The sequence below is a fragment of the Lactuca virosa genome, chromosome 3 (genome assembly GCF_052849685.1).
Source record: "Lactuca virosa cultivar CGN04683 chromosome 3, Lactuca_virosa_CGN04683_v6, whole genome shotgun sequence".
Lineage (NCBI taxonomy): Eukaryota > Viridiplantae > Streptophyta > Magnoliopsida > Asterales > Asteraceae > Lactuca > Lactuca virosa.
This window is the reverse complement of record NC_136428.1, coordinates 222106510-222112997: the sequence shown is the minus strand read 5'-3', so window position 1 is coordinate 222112997 and position 6488 is coordinate 222106510.

The window sequence follows — 6488 nt, the reverse complement described above, 5'->3', positions numbered from 1 at the left end:
TGAAACTTGTCTTTCTTTCCTTTCAGATGTCTTCCAACAATGCTTCTGGCTCAAACCCAACAGGCTCCTTTTCCCTTATGAACTTGTGTGGTAAGGTCATCTTTGATGGATCCAATTTCAATGAGTGGATCAGAAACATCAGAATGATTACCCGCTATGAGGACAAAGAATATGTCCTCGATAGGGAGCTTAAGGTTGTGAGTGAAGCCACTGCTACTCCTGAAGAGTTTGCGGAGTTTGTTGCACATGAAAAGGATGCTACTAAAGTAGCATGCATCATGATGGCCACCATGACTCCTGAACTTCAAAAATCCTATGAAGATTTCTACCCCTATGAGATGCACCTGGATCTGATGGAAAGGTACCATCAGAGCGCGCGTCAGGAGAGGTATGAAATCATCTCCTCCATGATAACCGCAAGGATGAAGGGTGGTGAACCCATCACCGGTCACTTGCAGAAGATGCAAAGGTTCATTGACCGGTTGCTGAAGCTAAATGTTGACTTTCCTGAGGAAATGGCGATTGACATCATTCTCCATTCCTTACCTGCAAGTTATGATCAGTTTCGTATGACTTATCATATGAACAAGGAGGAAGTCACACTTAGCAAACTTCAAGGACTCTTAAGGACAGCTGAAAATGGCCTTAAGGGTAAAGCGGTTGCTACTTCTACTCCTTCAACAGCCCCTGTTCTGGCTATTGGGCAGGGAAAGGGTAAGAAGAGGAAAAACCCTTCGAAGGGTACCAAGGGTAAGACTCTTGATGGTTCCTCTTCAAGTGGGACAAAGAAAGGTCCCATTACTCCTTCTTCAAACCCAAAGGAAGCGCAGTGCTTCTATTGCCAGGATAAGGGACACTTCAAGCGAAGCTGCCCTAAATATCTACAAGATGTAAAGGATGGGAAGGTTAAACCCACCCATGCAGGTATTTACACAATATTGTCTAATAACTCATCTAATGCTAATTCTTGGGTGCTTGATACAGGTTGTGGTATTCACATCTGTACTGATTTGCAGGCACTAAGAAGAAGTGAGCAAGTGGAGCACGGGAAGATAAACTTAGTCATGGGCAACAGGAAAGCATCACCTGTTACCAAGATAGGAGTTTATTCTTTATTGCTTAATAATGGGTTAATGTTAGATTTGAATAAGTGTTGTTACTCGCCCGAAATGGCGAGAAATATTATTTCTTTTCATGGCTTGTACAAACAAGGTTTTTCATTTTCATTTGATAATAAAAATGGTGCTATTAATGTTTATTACAATGATGTATTTTACTTTAAAGCATTACCTTGTGATGGTGTATATGAAGTCGTGAATGTTGTAGACAATCTAGGAAATAATGTGTTGTATATTGATTCTTCAGATAGCTTGGATAAAGCATCCTTGTGGCATTGTCATCTTGGACATGTTAACAAGAAGCGAATAGGCCAACTCCAAAAGGCTGGAGTCTTCGAATCATTTGACCTCAAGTCAGATGATAGTTGCGAGTCTTGTTTACTTGGAAAAATGACAAAGTCACCCTTCACAGGTACTTGTGATAGGGGTGAAGGTTTGTTGGACCTTGTACAAACGGATGTGTGTGGGCCCTTCAGAGTTGCTACAAGGGATGCTAATCGCTATTATGTGACTTTTACTGATGATTACAGTAGATATGGATATATTTACTTAATCAAGCATAAGCAGGAAGTGGAGAATCAATTGGGCAGGAACATCAAGATGCTCAGATCCGATCGGGGAGGAGAGTATCTTAGCATTGAGTTCCTTGACTATCTTAAGGAATGTGGGATTGTCTCATAATTGACACCTCCCAGAACACCACAGTTGAATGGTGTAGCTGAGAGGCGCAATCGAACCTTGTTGGATATGGTTCGTTCCATGATGAGTCGAGCTTCGTTACCAATATCTTTCTGGGGGTATGCCTTAGAGACTGCCGCCCATATCCTTAATCTAGTCCCTACTAAAAAGGTTGCCAAAACACCTCACGAGATGTGGACTGGGAAAGTTCCCAATTTGGACCACATCAAAATTTGGGGTTGTGAAGCTTTCGTGAGGCGTGAGACTCATGATAAGCTTGAACCTCGCAGTGAGAGGTGTATTTTCATCAGCTACCCACATAGATCCTTTGGTTACCTCTTCTACAGACCCCGTGATAATGTGGTCTTTGTAGCAAGAAGAGGAGTCTTTCGTGAGAGAGAATTCATAAGCCAAGGGGACAGTGGGAGGCAAATTGACCTTGAAGAGCTTCAAGAGTCAAGTGGTGAAGGAACCTCAAATGCTATCGACCAACCTGAGGAGGAAACTCCTGTTGATCCGATAGATGAGTCTGTACCTCCAAGACGTTCCACTAGGGTGAGGAACACACCTGATTTTTATTATGGTTATCACATCACCACTGAAGGTGATACATTTATTAGTGATAGTACACTAATAGATTTGGATGAACCTAATAATTACAGGGAAGCCATGGCAGGCCCTGAGTCTGCTAAATGGAAGGAGGCTATGGACAGCGAGATTCAGTCCATGTATGACAATCAAGTTTGGAACTTGGTTGACAATGTACCAGGTCGTAAGACATTTGGGTGTAAATGGATCTTCAAGAAGAAGACCGACATGGATGGGAAGGTACATACTTACAAAGCGCGACTGGTTGCGAAGGGCTTTACTCAAACTCCGGGAGTTGACTATGATGAGACCTTCTCACCAGTAGCTAAGATTAAATCTATTAGAGTATTGTTAGCCATAGCTGCATTTCATGATTATGAAATATGGCAAATGGATGTCAAAACCACTTTCCTTAATGGAAAGTTGGCTGAGGATGTTTACATGGCTCAACCAGAGGGTTTTGTCGATACAAGATACCCTAATAGAGTGTGTAAGCTTGATAAATCCATTTATGGATTGAAACAAGCATCTCGCAGATGGAATCTTTGCTTTGATGAGAAAGTCAAAGAGTTTGGCTTTTCTAGGAGTGAGGATGAGTCTTGTGTGTATGTTAGGGCTAGTGGGAGCATAGTTAGCTTCTTGGTGTTGTATGTGGATGACATACTTCTCATAGGAAACGACGTCCCAACCTTGCAGGAGGTTAAGACATGGCTTGGGAAGTGTTTCGCTATGAAGGACCTTAGGGAAGCTGCCTATATCCTAGGAATAAGGATAGTGAGAGATAGGAGTAAGAGACTAATTAGACTTAGTCAAAGTACTTATGTGGATAAGGTACTGAAGAGGTTCAGTATGCAAGATTCCAAGAAAGGAGAATTACCAATCCAGAGTAATGCCAAGCTGAGTAAGACTCAGAGTCCGAGTACAGAGGCTGAGATAGCTGAGATTAGTCAAATACCATATGCTTCCGCTGTGGGCTCGATCATGTATGCTATGACTTGTACACGCCCTGATGTGGCCTTTGCTTTGAGCATGGTCAGTAGATATCAAGGGAACCCTGGCAAGGCACACTGGACAGCGGTAAAGAACATTCTCAAGTATCTGCGGAGGACTAAGGATTGGGTCCTTACCCTCGGAGGCAGTGATGACTTGAGAGTGGAAGGATATAGCGATGCTAGCTTCCAGACTGATAGGGATAATTTCCGCTCTCAGTCAGGCTGGGTCTTTATCCTAAATGGAGGGGCAATTACTTGGAAAAGTTCCAAGCAGGAGACAGTAGCTGATTCTACTTGTGAATCAGAGTACATAGCAGCAAGTGAAGCAGCTAAGGAGGCGATATGGCTAAAGAACTTCATTGGAGACCTTGGAGTTGTACCAGCTATAAAAGAGCCAATGGAAATTTTCTGTGATAGCGAAAGTGCGGTTGCTTTGGCTAAGGAACCAAGAGATCACGGGAGATCTAGGTACACTGACAGAAAATACCATTTCATCAGACATCGAATAGAAGAAGGACTCCTCGTAGCTAAGAGGGTATCATCAGATGAGAACCCGGCAGATCCCCTCACGAAGGGACTGAGCAGGGTTAAGCATTTACAGCATGCGAGGCGCATTGGGCTGAAGGATGATATTAGTTTCAATAATTAGATTCCTGAAACTTGTAAAATGTAATTGACATTTGATGATAAATAAAAGTTGTTATTTATTTATGAGTAAGGTGTTACTATCTTGTGTTGATTGTTTACTATGTTTCAATTTTGCATGTTTTTACTTCCAGAATAATTATGTTATTATTCAAACCATCCACAGTCAGTCAAACTTTGGAAGTAAGTATTGATTTAAGACTGTCATGAATTTGGCTTGTATGATTTGTCTAAAAGTGCTTTGGACAATGCAATGGTTGCTACAACATTCATGAGTACTCATAAGGGCTGAGTATTGGATCCAACCCACGCTCACTTGCATCACTTCATGGAATTTATCTCGAGTGATCGTGAGATGGTAATATCATATAAATCTTCAAACCTAGAGATATGAGTTGTTGACTATGAGTTGGTTATTCATTCATTGTACGAAAATGCATTGGTAACTCGATGTTATAAAACGTGCCTTTGTGAATAATTCAACAAGTAGTTAGTACAAGCATATCAGTCGAAGTTTATCTGTTCCTTCTAGAAATAGAAGCGATATCTGGGCCCCTCGATGATTTGGTTTTGACTTATGTACCGGGCCCGGTCAGAACCTAATTGATGTGTTCAATTTAGTTCTATGTCGAAACAAATCAGAGATCGAGAAACAAATGCTGGACAATAAGTAAGACCATGTTCCATGTGTTTGTCCGGCTAATATCATGAGAACAGAGGATTATATGATCACTTATCTTAAATGGTGTATCATCATCATCTCAGTTCCGAGAGACTTTGAAAGAGCTACGATTGCTAGTCGGATTTTGAAGTCATATTTGCAAATATAGTTATTAGACTTATCCAAGTGGGAGACTGTTGGATATAGTGTCTAAGTCCATAACTTTATTTGGTATGTACTTGACCCGACCCGGCATGGTCCATTTGGGTTGCATGGCATTGCAATACTTGGATAGACTAGATGAGAGAATAAGGCACTTATGATTATTAATATATTATAAGTTCTAATATATTAATAATAGTATTATTTAATTAGTATTGATCGAGTATTAATCTAGTATTAATTTGGTGATCAAAGTGAGACTAATTAAATATATAGGGTTGATTATGACAATCATCAATTCTTTTATGGTGGATTAATGATCCATGGTTTATGGGTTTGGTTATAACCATATGGAGCTCCATGGATAGTCCATGGGAGTTACAAACCCATGGGTCATGAGAAATCAAGAGTCATGACAATTAAGGGCATTCATGTGTAAACCCTAATTGTGACAACACTATAAAAGGAACCCTATGGCTAGCAAAATGGTGACCTAGTGTTTCTAGAGAGGGCATAACCGATTTTGAGGCTAAGTGACATTCTCTCAAGTTATTCCAAGTCTTGTGGTGTTGTGTGAAGCATTTGAGGCACAACATTTGGGGTGCTAGGCTCACAAAGTCTTGAAGGAATCCAAGCAACAACAAGGTATGTATTTCTACTAGTTTTATGTTCTATGTAATCCCCATGCCATGCTAGTTAGGAAATAACCTTGAAAAGAAATTTGCATGTATATAGAGAAAACATAGATTCAAGGTTATTAGGGTTGCATGTACACTTAGGAAGTGTTAGAATGCTCAAAAACCCATCACTAATACCATTCTCTTTCACACCCCACTAAATCGGAAACAAGGGGCATAACAGTACAAAGGGTTTCATAGCAAAAGATAAAGACAACGCCAACCATACTATTAAAAGCTTTACAATTTACAATAAGTTTTGAACAATTTTAAAAAGAATTACAATACAATCGAAAAATGAAACATTCATAATGCTTCTAAAAGAGATGCGTCGCTAGGTTCCACTTACTACATGAAACCTGAAAAAGCATGTAAACTGAGCGGTCAACTACCGAAATAGTTGGTGAGTTCACAAGTTTTAAACATAACATAGTTTAAATCATTAAAATCATAATGTTGATAAAAGTTTCCATAAACAAAAGTTTGTTGCTAAAATGAGTAATAAAGTTTACAATAATAGAAGTTTGATGCTAAAATGAGTAAACAAGTTCGCATAAACAGTAGTTCGTTGCCAAAATGAGTAAACGAGTATGTATGTGTATAATGAACAAACAATAAGTTCTCAACCAAGCCTATGACAAACGCCCTATCAAGATTTATGCATATCGTTCCATAGATGGACATGGTAAAATGCACTCCAAAATCGAGTGAGTGAGGAATTTCCAAGTTCCTAATAGCACTATCCATAATGACCATTGGTTCAGAGACTTAATGGTTAAAGTAAAGTATAAGGGACTTAGACGATAAGGCCTCATGTTTCATAATCGCATACACATACATGAAGATTTAGCAACCAAATTGATACAAGTTAAATTACATACAACGAACATAAATAAATTTTGGAGATGCTTTTCCACCCCAAAACGTAACACGACCTATAAATTGGTTATAAGTTTGGATTATAAGT